At 44.3% G+C, this 15,791-nt stretch overlaps 1 protein-coding gene across 3 annotated transcripts in view; it reads left to right on the top strand.

Moving 5' to 3' along the window:
- Positions 1-15,791, top strand: part of ANKH (ANKH inorganic pyrophosphate transport regulator) — a 759,848-nt gene that overhangs the window by 367,655 nt on the left and 376,402 nt on the right. The gene's annotated exons all lie outside the window — the stretch shown is intronic.

The following is a 15,791-nucleotide window of genomic DNA, read 5'->3' as shown; positions in this document are numbered from 1 at the left end:
ATTGCCCCGAGCCACTCTCCCAGCCCCAGCATTGAATGTCACCAAGGGCCCGACTGTAAACAATGTTACAATTACAGCACTTTGCATTCCCTGCACGTTTCCCGAAATGGTAGACCAGGGGCTGGCAATGAATACAGGGACTTAAGCATTGAAAACGAATTCCTCTGTGAATCAGGGGCGCACTTTCAACTGCTACACTCCTACTATGGCACACCCCATATTTGCATTCTGCTGGTGCACTGCTTCACAGCAGTTACTTTGCATCTGCTTCACCATGCTGTGCCTGTGCAGATTTCCTTTTGTGAACCCGGGCACCCACAGAATGCAGGTTTTTAGGCCACTTTGTACGCCTAGGGCACATGTAAGCGGACAAGGCTGTTTTGTGAATCGTGCCTAATGTGGCTACATCGGAAGGAAGTGTCAAGATCCGGAAGAAGCTGCAGCGCAGTCCTACATGAAAATGGTTGTATACCAAATTCTGTGCTCTCGCTAGGTCTCATGCTCCCAGCAACAGAACAATCGATGCCTCCTTTCAATAATGAGTCATTGGGATATGCAGCTGGCTGCCTTTGGTTAAAACCTTTGGTCAATTTCGCTAACTTTTCAAACGAGCATCAACAAAGGCAGGCTCTGACCGGCCTATATAGTGCAATGCCAAAGTGGCAGCCCTTGATTCCGTGATGGGCCAGTTTTTGGACAAAAAGGACCACTCTTTTGGCAAGAGTGGACCAGTCTCATAAGTTACTACACTCATTTTAAACAATATTACTAAACACATATGTGTTCCGATGCATTATTTGCAACATATTTTACCAAAAACTCCACTTGGCTAGGACGTAAAGAGTCTGTTCCGCATAGTAATGAATTGAAATGTGTGATTGTGGGCCACTTTTTCATTGTAGCTGGATGTATTTTATGCCCCAGTCTTAACCCGGACAAATGCAAACGTTGACCCGTTGTGTACAATGAATATATATTTTGTTTTGCCAGCTATTACCATCCTAGATCCAGATGCTCTCACCACTTGTCGGATATTGGCATAATTTGCCTGAGTATTCAGCGTTTGTCTACTGTTATCAATATATGCCAAGGTACAATAATTGTGTGCCCTGTTTGGCATTATAGAGACTTGTATTAATTTACACTGGATGGCTACCATTGTCGAAGTTTTCTATCGTGTACCCAGGTGCTCAAACCATTTGCCAGTTTTTGCCATGAAGTTTGCAGGTACACTACTTGCCAGGTATTGGGGTTTTCCAGCCTAACTCGGCTTGGTTAATTATAGGTGTTTCAATACTTATGCCTGGTGTTGCATTAATGTTCACTGCTACTCGCACTGTATGTTAGTTTGTGCTATCATATCCCTAGAGAGAGAGAGAGAGAGAGAGAGAGAGAGAGGCACGCCATTCGTCATGTCCCGTTGGTGGCACTTAAACTGCTGTGTGATATGCATTTTTGTCCCCAAAAACGAGGAAAAGGGTGCCTTTTTGATGTGAAAAAAACTCAGGTGTGCCTCCTTCTAAATCCTAACAAAAGGGTTGTTTTTTTTTAATAGTGCAGGTTACCACTAACGAGGCCTTTGAAGTGAGAAAGCCCAGCTTTAGTAAAGGCCATTGCTGGGCTTCACAGGCCCCCAGTCAGTCCCCAAGTCTCCTTAATTGATGTCTTATCTTTTATTATTGGGCTGGGGCAGACGGGTGCGGCTCGGCAAGTGCTAATGACCCCTTTCCCTAACAAGTCACAGCTTACTGGGTAGGGGCCACAAGCATTCCAAAGCCTCTCATTCTGCCTATTCTCCACTGTAAATGCCTGCATCACATAAGCCTGAAACAGTGTAATGCACGCACACCTGCACATGTTATTCAGAAGGTGCTTGTGTAAAACAATTCTGTAATGTGAAGACAAGTTGGACAATACACAGATGTCCGGTTGTCTTGTGCAAGTAAGATATTTTCAAGCGTTAGGGAGTTGTAATTGTTTTTGGACTCCTTGATTTCGAAAATAAGGGGTTTTTAAGATGAATGCTGAAAACAAGGAAAGGGGTGTTTTAAAAGAAAATTGAGACAAGCATGGGTACAACTTTAAACTGACAGTGCCACCATCGGGCGTGCCATCTCTTGGCAGGCACTAACATCAGGGGCGTTGCTAGGGGGGTTAGGGGGCTATTGCGCCTGATCTTTTGGTTGTAGCCCCGGATAGAATCTCAGGAGCTACAGCCAAAAGACTAGCTAGCCCCCAGTCCCAACAGTTCCGACATCAGCGTAGCCCCGGGTCTTTTCCAGACCTAACAACTCCCCTGACTCACATCACATGCCAGGTCTTTCTCATATGTACACAAGTGCCGATCCCATGCTTCATTGGAGAGGGACGTTTGGTCATAATGCCCTTTTTTACTCTTAAAAATGTCTTTATCATCAAAACATAGCACCGCTGTTTTGGTTTCAAATTCTTCCCTAGATGTGGCCATTATATCTCTGAGACACTCTGTATCGTTTCACCCCAGGTGTCTCCTTGATATCCACATCACACAAAGGCACGCCACATGCAGACACGCAAGTGCTCAACTGTAAGTCATTGCCAGAGCACTGGTGGACTGGATGTTAGAGCACTCAGCTGGGAAATCACAGTGATAATTGCTTGGTTGAATCCTTCTCACCAATTCTCTTCTTTTCCTTATTCAATCTGTTCCTTTTTAGTGCCGCCAGCTAACAAGAAGTACAATAAGAGGTCGAGTACAAGGAAGCGGTATCGTTTTTCTGAGTATAAGCTCTCGCTATGCGTGGGTATTTAAAACCTGATGCAGATATTTGGGAATGGGATTTGGTAGCTTGAAGGAACCCGTTAAGAGTGTAAAATATTATCATAAATCTACTCTTACATTTGCTGAGTTAAATCCCTTCTTGTTGATCAATACCCCAAGGGAGACAAGCTGAGTGCATAGAATGTCATCATTATCAGAAAATTATAAATGTACCCGATTCGGTCATTCGCAGACTAATGCTCTCTTCCTTTTTCTTTTTTTCAACTCAGCTGATCCGGTTTACATTAATGAGTTTTAGATTAATGAGATATGAAATAAGGGGCTTATCAAGGCACGTGCCTATGCATAAAATACAGTATTTGCAAATATAAACACTTTTTTCTAAATGTTGTTGTAATATTGTTTATAATTATTATTATTACAAGAAACCAACAATGTCGGGGCAAGAATGCACCCTTGCTTAAGACTTACGAATTTAGAGATGGAATCTGTGATTTTGTATTTATTCTTACTTTTACCTGGGTTTTACTATGTAATAGCATTATGATTCTGAGCAAACCCCGGGGAATGTCCAAGTTTGGGAATTTAGACGATAGGACACTGAAAAATGTCAAATGCTGCACTCAATTCTATAAATGCCACCTAACAGGTTGTCTCCAAATCCGCCAAGAGCATTCAATGGTGACAACCAGCGCCAATAGAGTCACGATGATAACAGAGCCTTTACGATATCTGGTTTGGTACATAAGGATAATGTTATTTATGCAGACCCAATCATTAAGTTCATTAAGAACAACATGAGAAAATATTCCAACATATCCCACATAGCTAGAATACAGTTGTTTTTTGCATCACTGTGCGTGCCCTTCGCATGAACCAGGATGCTGATGCTATTAAGCCAAGATGGTGGTATATTACTACTGATGCTTATTGCAGAAAATAAAAGATATAACAGTCCTATAGGACTCCATGGGAATGGGGATTAATAGAATTCCGCCACCGGAATTACCAGGTCACCGGGGTTGTAATTCCCCAGTGATTCCGGCAATCACGGAGGCGGAATGGTAATACGAGTCCAGCAGTAACCTGCTGTTTTTTCTGGCTCGGTTACCGCCGGACTCGTAATGAGGCCCATTGTCTTTGTTAGTGGTGGTACTATTGAAGGCATTGTCTTACTGAACATGGCTAGTACAAATTCTGTGAGTGACAATCTTAAGAGGTGCCACGAGCTGTGTGGTAAAGCTCCTAGCCATATTACTAGGCTGCAGAACCGCGTTTGCAACTGGAAAGGAAAAGTTCTGGACACACAGGAATCTGTTCTTTAGTCATTTCAAGTCAAATGTTAAATGAAAGCCGTTGCTCGCACAGAAACAGTATTGTATATGTGAGTGGGGGTCTGCAGTGACATGTCTACCTAATGTATATTAATTGATTGATTGATTGTTTATTTGTATAGCGCCTATGCACAATGTGCTTCAAAGCGCTTCAAGGAGGGAGGGAACATGGGAAAATACAAAACATTCTTACAGGTCCTTGAAACAAATTAGAATGTGAAAAATAACTATCAAATCATAACAAATAGTACAAGTGCATGTAACAATAAGGGAGAGGAAAGGGAAGGGAAAAAGGAGAAACAATACAAGCAATAACATTCTATGCCTGGCGGCAATTGTTGCAGTGCAAGGGTGACAAGAGGAGGGGGAGGAGGGGGTGAGAGGGTGGAGCGGTGGGGAGGAGAGGAACAAACATTTGACTATCTTAAAAGGGTCCGCGACTTCCCAAGATAGTACTGGGGAGGGAGTGGGAGGAGAAAACAAGGAGGGAGGGGGGGGGAACAGACAAGCTATTATCAGAAGCAGAGGGACTGTGATAAGAGTAAGTGCTAAGATGAAAGAAGGAGGAAAGAGGTGAACAAGGGGAAGGGCGAAAAGGATGATGGAGGCAGGCAGCTACAATCAATAAGACAGACGGAAGTTGAGGTAGTGCCTAGTTTACGCAGGAGAGGGGAGGGATGGGGGGGGAGGCTGCAAAAAGACAGGCAAGTACAATTACTATGCCTGACGGCAATTGGGGTTGTGCCAGAGAAATTACAGAAGGAAGGATAAGGATAAGGAGAGGAGAGGAAGGGAAAGGGGGAAGCCTCACGGAGGGTAAGGGGGGTGTGAGGAGAACTTTGATAGAAAGGGGGTGAAGGGGAGAAGAGGGGACTGTAAAGAAGTGAAGGGTGGAGAGGAGGGTGCCCTGAGGCAATTAAGGGCAAGAGGGGGCAAACAGACACATGTGGGGGGACGAGTGGGGGCACACAGACGCACTCGGGGGGGGAAGGGGGCACATAGACACACTCGGGGGGCAGTGGGAGCACACAGGCACACTCGGGGGGCATTGGGGGCACACAGGCACACTAGGGGGCAGTGGGGGCACACAGACACACTTGGGGCAGTGGGGGCACACAACGCACTCGTGGGGGCAGTGGCAGGACACAGACACACTCAGGGACAGTGGGGGCACACAGACACACACGGGGGCAAACAGACACACTAGGGTGGTAGTGGGGGCACACAGAAACACTCAGGGGGCGGTGGGGGCACACGGACACACTTGGGGGGCACACACACACTAGGGGGGCAGTGGGGGCACACAGACACACTCAGGGCCAGTGGGGGCACACAGACACACTAGGGGGGCAGTGGGGGCACACAGACACACTCAGGGGGCAGTGGGGGCACACAGACACCCTCAGGGCCAGTGGGGGCACACAGACACACTAGGGGGGCAGTGGGGGCACTCAGACACACTCAGGGGGCAGTGGGGGCATACAGACACACTTGGGAGGCAGAGGGGGAACACAGACGCCCTCGGGGGGCAGTGGCAGCACACAAACACTCGGGGGCAGTGGGGGCAAACAGACACACTCGGGGGCAGTGGGGGCACACAGACACACTCGGGGGCACACACACTAGGGGGGCAGTGGGGGCACACAGACACACTTGGGGGGCAGTTGGGGCACACAGACACTCGGGGGACAGTGGGGGCACACAGATGCACTTGGGTTGCAGTGGGGGCACACAGACCCACTCGGGGGGGCACACAGACACACTTGGGTGGGCACACAGACACACTTGGGTGGCAGTGGGGGCGCACAGACACACTCAGAGGGCACACAGACACACTCGGGGGGATAGTGGGGGGCACACAGACCCACTCTGGGGTGGAGGGGGCACACAGACGCACTTGGGGGCAGTGGGGGCACACAGACACACTTGGGGGGCACACAGACATACTTGGGGGCCACACTGACACACTCGGGGGCACACAGACACACAAGGGGGGCAGTGGGGGCACACAGACAGACTCGGGGGCAGTGGGGGCACAGACACACTCGGGGGGCAGTGGGGGCACACAGATGCACTGGGGGGGTAGTGGGGGCACACAGACACACTCGGGGGCAGTGGGGGCACACAGACACACTCGGGGGGGCACACAGACACACTCGGGGGGCCGCACAGCGGCGTACCGTGGTGGACAGTGGTAGACAGGGCCTTTGAAGTTGGCCTTCGAATGTGTGGCCAGCTCCCGCCTCCCGGTTGCAGCCATTGGCTATTAGGGGCCAAGGCAACCAATGGGAGGGAAGGCAGGGGCTGGCCCACACCAAGAACAAACAGTGTGGCAACAACAAAGAGGACATGGCCATCTTCAAATGGCTTAACATGCATGGAGGCATGGCAACATTTCAAAATTATGCCCATTTATTCCAAGTACAAGTGATAATAACGCACAATGCTGCTAACATCAGCCAAGGCAAGCGATGCACAATTAGAGGTGCCAATTCCAAATGAAAACAGGGTTGCTCGCAATTTGTGGTATTTTGCCATCAATATGTTCTGTTCCTTAACCCCAGCAAATGTGCAACATGATGGTGGTGCGGGCGCGATGAAGGGCAGGAGGGCAGAGGGAAGAAGGCCCCATCAGGTTGAAGAGGCAGTGAGAGAAGAGCTGGATGAAGGCAGGGCCCAGAATTTGGCCTTCAATGGTGTGGCCGGCTCCCGCCTCCCAGTCCATAAGAAGTGGTACTTGGAAAGGACTAAGAAACCAGCAGAACTGGTTTTGCTGGCCCAGGCACTGAATTCAATGACAAAGCCCTGCCTTCAACAGTGGGAACAGTTGCATCCAGAGGTGAACCGGCCCACAAGGACACATGAAGAGGCCAAAGTGTGAGAATTCACGGCCCTACTAGACTGGCTGGCAGCCCTGGCAGAATGAACAAAGGAAACCAGTAGGGCTGGGGCATATCGGAGAGGTGGGATTTCCTCCAGCACTCCTCTGAAGGGGGAACTGCCAAAAACTTCAAAAGGCATCATAAAAGCTCTTTGTTGCAAACCAAGCCTGGCAGAGACAGCTGCTTTGGGGGTTTGTATCACCGCCCACATCTGTGACAAATCTACACCATTGACAGTACAGGACATTTGTATTTTAAGACATGTTTCCCAGCAAACTGAAAAAGCATTCATAATATCATAATGATTTTTAGACACATAGAAACAGACTAAGTGCATGTTTCTAGCATGTGAACTGAAGTGGCCATGAAAGAAGCTTTTTGGGGTGAATTATCAATGGCACAAATATGAAACTAAGTGAAAAGATGTGAAATGTTATTGGGAATGTGTGTAGCCATTGGCAGATTTTTAAATATTATGCTTTTCATGAAAATGGCAGAATTGTGCCAAAAGGCGATGCAACATCACACAGAGTTGGTGATCGGACGGACTGTTCAATTCCCTGTGACTTATGGAATCCGTATAGCTGCTTACTTTAATGGTAACTAGTATAAATGTGAAGTTTGGCGCTATAACTCATTTTAGGTAAAAAGTAGATTTGTAAAGCTTTGAAACAAATGTCATAAATGCACACACATAAATTGTTCATTTCCCTTGAACCAATCCGCGCAGGGAGAGGTGGGAGGAAGGATAGGTTGTCCTATCCCAGGACATGAGTAATTCCAGGGTACTCCCCCCCCCCCAGATTGTAAAATTCTATGTTGTCACTTGGCTATATAAGGAGGAGACGGGGAAACACAGAGGACAAGTCACTGAAACCCCAGGCACATACACCAGAATCCAGGGGAAAAAAATGGGAAGGCAGCTTATCCCATTCAGTATAGCCCAGTGACCAGATCCCTTGGCCCAGCTGTCCCAGTGACCAGAGACCTTGGCCCAGCCATCCAGAGTGACCCGATTTCTTGGAATAACTGTCCAGAGACCTCGCTGGCTGTCCAGAAACCCAAAACTGAAGCTTACATTGTAATTATCACACAGCCCCCAAATTGCATATCCCGCTCTTTTGACCCTTGCAACTCATTGAAATCCCATTGAACATCCCAAATTGCCAGTATGATCTTTTCACCTTTCATAGACAACCTGTATTAGCCTGTGCATGTTAGTGTATACCTTTAAGAAATCTTACAGTTATCGGTGTAAGGCCTTAGTATCATTTGAAGTAAATCACAACATTTCCCCATTGAAAATGCATGTTCATTATTGTTGCCATTCAAAATCAACAATTTTGTTTAGTGTTTTTATTAACTATAGTTATTAAAACAGTCTCAACAGAAATAGTCTGTGTTTAACAAAACCGAATTTGCCTGTGCATTGTGCTTTCCTAACATTTTCGATTGCATTCATCCCAAAGAAAAATCCATACTATAATCTCATTAAGAGTAACCCCTTGCTATCAGAATCCTATCTGATATGTCTCTGTTGCTTGTCCTGAATATCGATTTTTGATTTTGACAGCCCAGCCCTTTCCATGGGTGTTTGTCATTACAAGGCCTGTGTAGAAAAGAATTGCCATTCTGCCGCATGCGTTTTCTTTTGCATTTTGTCTTTTTCTCAAAAATTGATTCTTACCTGTGTTCACATTGCCTTGGTGCCCTGTTTAGTCATCTGCAAGCCTCCTTATCACTCAAGTGTAGCAACACACATTACTGTCCCAGCTATCCCATCACAGTGGTAATCTGCTGTGCCGGTAGCAAGTGTAATCCGATTTTGCCATTTTGTTCGCACATAAAGCTTTCAATTTCTTGTCTGGTCCCCCATCTGGGGATGGTGGGCTGAATTCTAAAACTGATTTTCCCCTCTTCATTCTGACTCATTGCCACTGCCTTCCATCCACAAAGAATTTAGTTAGCTAAAGTTTGGGGGTTGTAAGGTAAGTGCGTAACCTGTGTGCTATCTGTAATTTTAAAAAACGATTTTGTTTCTGTTTGCTATTAAGGGTTTGTGTATATTAGTTTAGGAGTTTGAATTAACTGTATTGTGGGAATCTTTGCATTTGTATTGCCACACTGGCGGTTGCTGCCCAATTATTTGATTTTGCTCTGATCTTTCATTGAACCATTAAATTAATACATAGCTTACTGTAAACACCGGCCTGGTTACTGGTCCATTCTGACAATGGCTGTTTGTTAAGGTGGTTGTGAGACGGGTTGGGGGCCTACTCAACAAAGAACCCAGGGTTCAAATAAAAATAAAGAGTTTTTATTGTGCGCCTCATTCATTGTCAATGGAAGGTGTCCCTGGCTGGAGTGTGCCATGTTATAAAACCGTTACATGTCGCAATATAATTTGTGGAGATAATAAGGAGTGGCAGGATTTGATTGAATAGGTGTAAAATGGTAGAGCGGTTCAAATAATAATCCCTGTTTCAGCCAAAAATGTTATAGATTCTCAGTACTTGCTTGTAAGAATTAGTGCCCAAGGCTTTGTAATGGCTCTCTCGCGTGTTGACTTGTCCCACTCTCAGAGATAAAGGCTGAAAGTAAACCACCCATGGTGCTACATTCATGGTACCTTTTGTTAGATTTATCATGTTTTCCCAGAAGGAGTTGTCTAGTGTGGAAGTTGCAATTTTGTGCTTGATATTAAAATTATCTCGAGGCACATCATCCCCAGTAAATAACAATTCAAGTGATTCAAGCACAGAAGATTCAGGGGCAGGAATCTCCATATTTTTACTTCACATGTTAAGTGAGTGATGATGCTGCTATTGGATGCAATCACTGGTATATATAATTTGATATCATTATTGCGCCTGTGCTCAAATTCATAGATGTAGATGGTTTATTACAAGAAATGTTACTCTTCTTCTTAATCTTTTTGGATTTGGGCCTGTGAGAATGGTCATCTGTAATTAAGACCATGGTTCTTTGAGAATTCGCTATCAATAGTGTTGTATATTCTATATTGTCCAACTTTCATTATCATTGCCTGCGAGATCCACATGGGTAATGGCTATGTGACTAGCAAAATTAGTGCTCTAGGTCAATGCTCTATTTCACCTTATTTGTTCGCCTAATTTGTTTATTTCATTTATATCTGATCTCTTAATGGCGAGTAGGAGGAGCCATGTCCCTCAAATTATACTCTGCATCGTTAGTTTTCTTAATAGCAGCATCATTGGTGATCCAGTTGACGGTGAGCATGGTGAGGTCAGCAACATGTGCATCATAGTGTTTATTTTCTTCCTGACTGGTAGGTTGGTTAACTGTGGGCTGTTCTTTATTAATGCAAACGCGTGAGTACCTATAGGTTCTATAACTTCATTTTCTTGAAGAGGCATAATAGAATTGGTGATGATGCAGGCAACATTAGTCAAAGGGTGTGACGGACTCAACTGCTTGATTATTGTATTAAGCAAATGAGTTTGTTTAGCCGCAGTTTTATGTAGTACCTTGCACAACTCTACCAAGGATGTAGTTAGATATTCAAGTGCCTCCAATTGTGTGTGCGAAAGAGGCTAGTGTGGTCGATATCAGTAAGCAAATTGGCCTCTTCCCCTGAGTCATGAAGATCGGCAACACTGGAGCCAGTAGAGTTGTGTATTGGTAGTGTGGGCAAAATCAAAAGGCTTCTATTTAGCCGTCCCAGCCCAGTTTGGTGCACCTGAAGGTCCTTAACTATTACCAATCGAGGGATTAAAGTAGTCCTGAAGGCATCATTTTGCATAGAGATTGTGTGCTTCTGCTCCTTGGCAGGCACTTGAGTGACTATTATGGGGATACATTCTCTGGCTCCATCACTAGCACATCAACTGTAGACACAAAAATATCTTCTTCTATACTTGTGCTAATATTAACCGTGCCAAAATGTTTAGGAGAGCAGCAAGGAGATGAGGCCTTATGAATATTTTCCCGACGACCAGGGTCAGTCAGAAGGTTTAGCTCAGTGCCAGCCATACTCCTGCCAACTTCAGACATTTTGCAGTTCTAATTAGTAACCAAAGGGGCAGTGATCGAACTAGTCAAGTTACTGCCAAGACAAGCTAAAGAAAGCATAATATGGCATGTTGTATTGAGAGGCGTAGTGAAAGAGAGTGCAGCAGTGGCTCATTTAAGGAAGCAAAAAAATATGCAATTTTAGGTGCAGCCCTGCAATCCATCATGGAAGAGTTTAGCTGTTTTATCAGTGATAATGGTGATCTTCTGGTGATATTCGTAGTATCCGTCGAGGCAGGAGTAAAGCTGTTGGTAGTCTCATCAGCCTGTTGGAGACTACGGCAATCTGCTTCCTCCGTCACCATACCTCCACTAGTCAGGACATCAGACAGCGTTGCGGATCATGTGCCGTGCGCATCGCTATCTCGCTGCTGGAGCGCTGCTTCAGCGCTTCAACGCCAGCTTTATGCCAGCAGAGGCGGCTCCAACGGTGTGCTTACCCCACAGTCACTGCCGTTTCTTTTTATGGGAGTGAAGGTCCTCAGACAATCCTTCCCTGTGAGCGACAGCCAGGTAAGCATTTCAATATGTTAGATGTGTCCAATGAATTGAGCAGAAAGAATAATTATTATTATTACACAATTCAAGTTAGCAATATTGTTTATTTGGCCACTCATCTGTCCCTCTTCCACAATGTAAACAATGTCAATGTGGTGTTGGGTTTTGCTTGAATAATTCCAGCAACATGGGACAGCCTTGGACATTTGTTTACCATCAGTTGCTTTTTGGCAAATGTAGTCTTTGTTCTCTTCAAATACTTTGCATTAACTAAAGGAAACTTTGCAAATCTGTTAAAAAAATAAACTATCACAGGTTCCAACTAACATGAATTATTTGAAAAGTGCTTTGCAAATAGATGACAGACGATAATTGGAGTCACTTGGCGGGTGTTGTCTGCTTTTGGCAACCCTAATTGTATGCTGATAGAGAATCCTTTCTTCTGGCATGCCGTCAAGGCCACTTTGCCCTGGTTTTTGGAATTGCTGAACAGGGAGGTGTGAACGTCGTAGGGAACAGATGTGTGGGAGCAATTTTTGTGTGCAGGCCAAACATTGTTATGCTTTTTGAAATATTCTATTTAAATGATTGCTCACATTGCAGCAAAAACACCACTTCTCTGCTTCTGTTTATTTTATTTCTTGTTCTGGTGATACCCCTCTCGCTGTCTGCATTCAATATTCGTCTGCAGATAGGTGCCTATGCACTGCTCTTCCACACCCTCCCCCATTCGTCCATATTTATCCCCCCATTTGTTTTTACCAGGGGCTCCGGTTTGGTTGGCCACTGCTCACATTTTCTGTCCCATACGGTGTGAAGAATATTAACAATCACATGGCCAAGGGAAGACATACAAAATTCTTGGGAAACCTAGTCCTTGAACTCAGGATTATAAACAAAGGCTAGCAAACAAAAAGGAAATCGGAAAGTTCCAGACAGGAAGTTCTGCTGTTTAGGTCCTCGTGTTTAGGTCGCTCTAGCAGCCAATATTTGTTGGTTCTTCTTGGGAGCACAAGGCCTCTTCCGGCAGTTAGGGCTTCCTCCCTTTAAGTGTCCCAATGGCCATCCCCTTTACTGGGGCTCTCCTTCTCTCTGTTACTTATTCCCCCTGGGTTAGAATGGGAAAGTCTCCATTGCAATATGGCTCTTTTATTTGGTGTAGCTCAAAAGGCACAGCCTGTCCATATCTCTTCATACCTATCTCCTCTTTATCTACACTTTTATGCAAAACATAAAGTGGGGCTTTGGACTACAAACACTTAAAATGTACCATGATAGTTTTGTCCTCAACCAAGGATGTTGTGTGGGCTAATATAACAAGCCTTTACCAAGAATGGTGTGCGAAACAAGCAATTACCTGTAAACTATTTTTGAAATCACAACAGACTATATATTTGTGCCATGAAACTAAAAAAGTAATTCAAACGATTGCAGTGTGGGGAAAGCTTGCAATGTTTTTTCTCAAAACAGTGTGCTCATTGGAATAACCTACATGTGACTGTGAATAGGAAAACATTGGACTGTGAAAGATAGAGAGAAAAAAGCAGCCTCTTGAGAGCACAACAGCTGTTTGTCTCAAATTCTCCAAGTCCCTGGTACAGAGTTATCAGTTGCCGCATAGTGAAATGTGGAATTACATGACCGTATGAAAAACAAACCTGAGATGTATGGAGAGTATTGGAACGGTTCACGTTCCCTGTTCCCTCTGCCAACAATCTGTTGAGAAACATTTGCACTGGCACCCTAAGAAATATAAAGATATCAGCTACAAACACATTAATTAACAAATTACCAACAGATGTAGTCGAAAAATACAGAACAGATTGTGGGAGACAGCTGGAAGATGTCATCAGCACAGAAAAGCGCAGCAGGATTTTATCTGACCTACTGAAAACCTCTGAAAAAACTGGGCCCGATGCGGACGCAACCAAAAACGCATTTTCCATTCTACCGGTGTCCTTCAAAAGGGAGTGAAATGTTATTATTAGACCAAAGTACATCCTAGAAAAGTATACAGTGAGAAGTGGCATTGTCTTATAATAAAATGCAAGCAAGTGACTCATTTTTGGGATGCTCTTATGGCAAGAATTCATTTGTGTTATAGTTTCAAACTGCAAGCAAACTCTCAATGAATGCTCTTTAATCACAAATTGTCGATGAAGAAACCAGCGGGAATAGGTTAAACATTATATTTTTGGAAAATTAAAAAGTTCAAAACAGCTTCCTGTGGAGGAGTGGAAAGAATATGAAACAAAACTTGCATCGCCGAAAGTAGCACCTTGCAAAACTAGTGCCAAAATTGACACTTTTAAGTAGATACGTCAAAAAGATTTGTGCTTACTTGTATGATGTAGCCAATTTTGCATACATGTAAACTGCTTTCAAGGCCCCTTAGTAGTTAGTCCAGAGACCAGGAACTTTGGCATAATACATAAGCTAGGCAAAATAATTCCCCAGTCCGGGGGGGTGGGGGGAGGGAGTATGATAAACCTTGGGGTAGGACCCATGAATTGGAGAGAGCAACAAAATGTACATTTGAAATCAGATGTATGTTTGGGAACAGAGGTCAATTTGCACTAAAGATAACAACCCTGCTCTCCAAAATTTGCAGAGATACCTAATCTATCTGAAAGATGTACAAACGATATTGAGAGGGTCGAGTTTCATGAAAATCCCGTTCACAAGTGCTGCAATCATGCGGTTTGGCTCTAACTTGGTAGCGAGTAATTAGAGGTGAAATAACAGCTTAAGCAACTTGGGATTCTCAGTCAGAGTGGACCAGGGATAGTGAGAATGAATCTGGACAACAATGGGAGGAGGGGAACAACTTGAGGAGGGGAAATTAAGTTATAAAGGTCAACTTTCAAAATGATAAGTATGGGTATGTGGAGGATTGGAAAGTAGTTAAAAGATTAAATGATGGCCATACTGAAGATTAGTAGTGGTTGGTGGGAGCCTTGGTCGGGGGGGGGGGGGTTGAGACAATGAAACCTAAGAACCTTTAGCATCAGAGGTGAAAATACTGTCATGGAACTCCAGAGATCATCAATCACTCTTTCTTAATGTAGAGCTAACTAGTTTAATGAGGAAACATGATGTTCTTTGCATCCAAGAGCATTGGCTTCTAAAACAACCCAGTTGGGATGGATACACGCCATGGTTTCTGGCAGCAGAGAAAGGAGCATGGGGTAGGCCGATGGGTGGTGTCCTAAGCTTGTTTAGAATTGAAAAGGTGTCCATGACATATACATTATTGAAACAAGCACCTGTTGGTTAGCCATGGAATTTAGCATAATAAGTGCAGGTGTCAAAAACAGCTACCTATTAATAAACATATATTGGCATGATGGTAACTGCTCCCTGGATAGCATCCTAGATAGATTGCTAAAATGTGTCAGCAATTGGCTGGTAAGGAAGATCAATGGTAGTGTGATTGTCCTAGGGATTTTGAATTCGAGCTGCACCAATGTAGTTGAGGGTTTGCTGCTGAGAAAAGGTGATGTACGTAAGGGTGTTAGATGGCTGAGTACGATGAGTAACATGGGTCTATTTAAGTTAAACAGGACAGTTAAAGGGGATATTCCCAGTAAGTCTACATGGAGGAGGGGAATGAGCAGCTCCACCCTAGACTACATTTTTATGGAGACATAACTCCATGGGAAATGCACTAAACTAGATCTTATAGCCACCTCCCGGAGTGACCATAGTATCTTGCGCTGTGAACTGGAATTTCAAAGGGAGTGTTGCAGACCAACTTTTTCCATCAACCTTATAAATAATGTCAAGGGCAACAGATTCAAGTGGGGGGGATGGTGAAAAACATAAAGCAATACAATACCAGACTTGACAGTTAAAGATTAGCCTAGAGGAAAAACTGTTTTGTGGTGGACAGATATGTGAAATCTCTGAATGAGTATGTGGACAATATGAATGAGTGGGTAGGACTGTAAATAAACCATTAGTATTAACTGTGGGCCCTGGTCTCCCTCCTCTATCAAGCGCCAAGCATCCATGAAAACTTATTTGATCCAGACAGAAGCAAACAGAAAATCGGATGTTGGGAGTTTTCAGCAATCTTTATTGGCTGTTATAACAAGACACACACTCTCTCAGATATATGTTTTCCTATAACCTGCTTTATATTTATTAAGTTTATATAGCCCTTTAATCCAAAGCACTTTACAGTATAACAACAAGGTACAATAATGAAAGAAGCGTTTTTACAATTATGAAAAAAAACAGTGAGACAATATTTAGAACAAT

This window comes from Ambystoma mexicanum, chromosome 5q (genome assembly GCF_040938575.1).
Source record: "Ambystoma mexicanum isolate Mex_15411 chromosome 5q, UKY_AmexF1_1, whole genome shotgun sequence".
NCBI classification, from domain to species: domain Eukaryota; kingdom Metazoa; phylum Chordata; class Amphibia; order Caudata; family Ambystomatidae; genus Ambystoma; species Ambystoma mexicanum.
The sequence above is the reverse complement of the archived record's forward strand: the minus strand, read 5'-3'. Positions and strand labels throughout refer to the sequence as shown.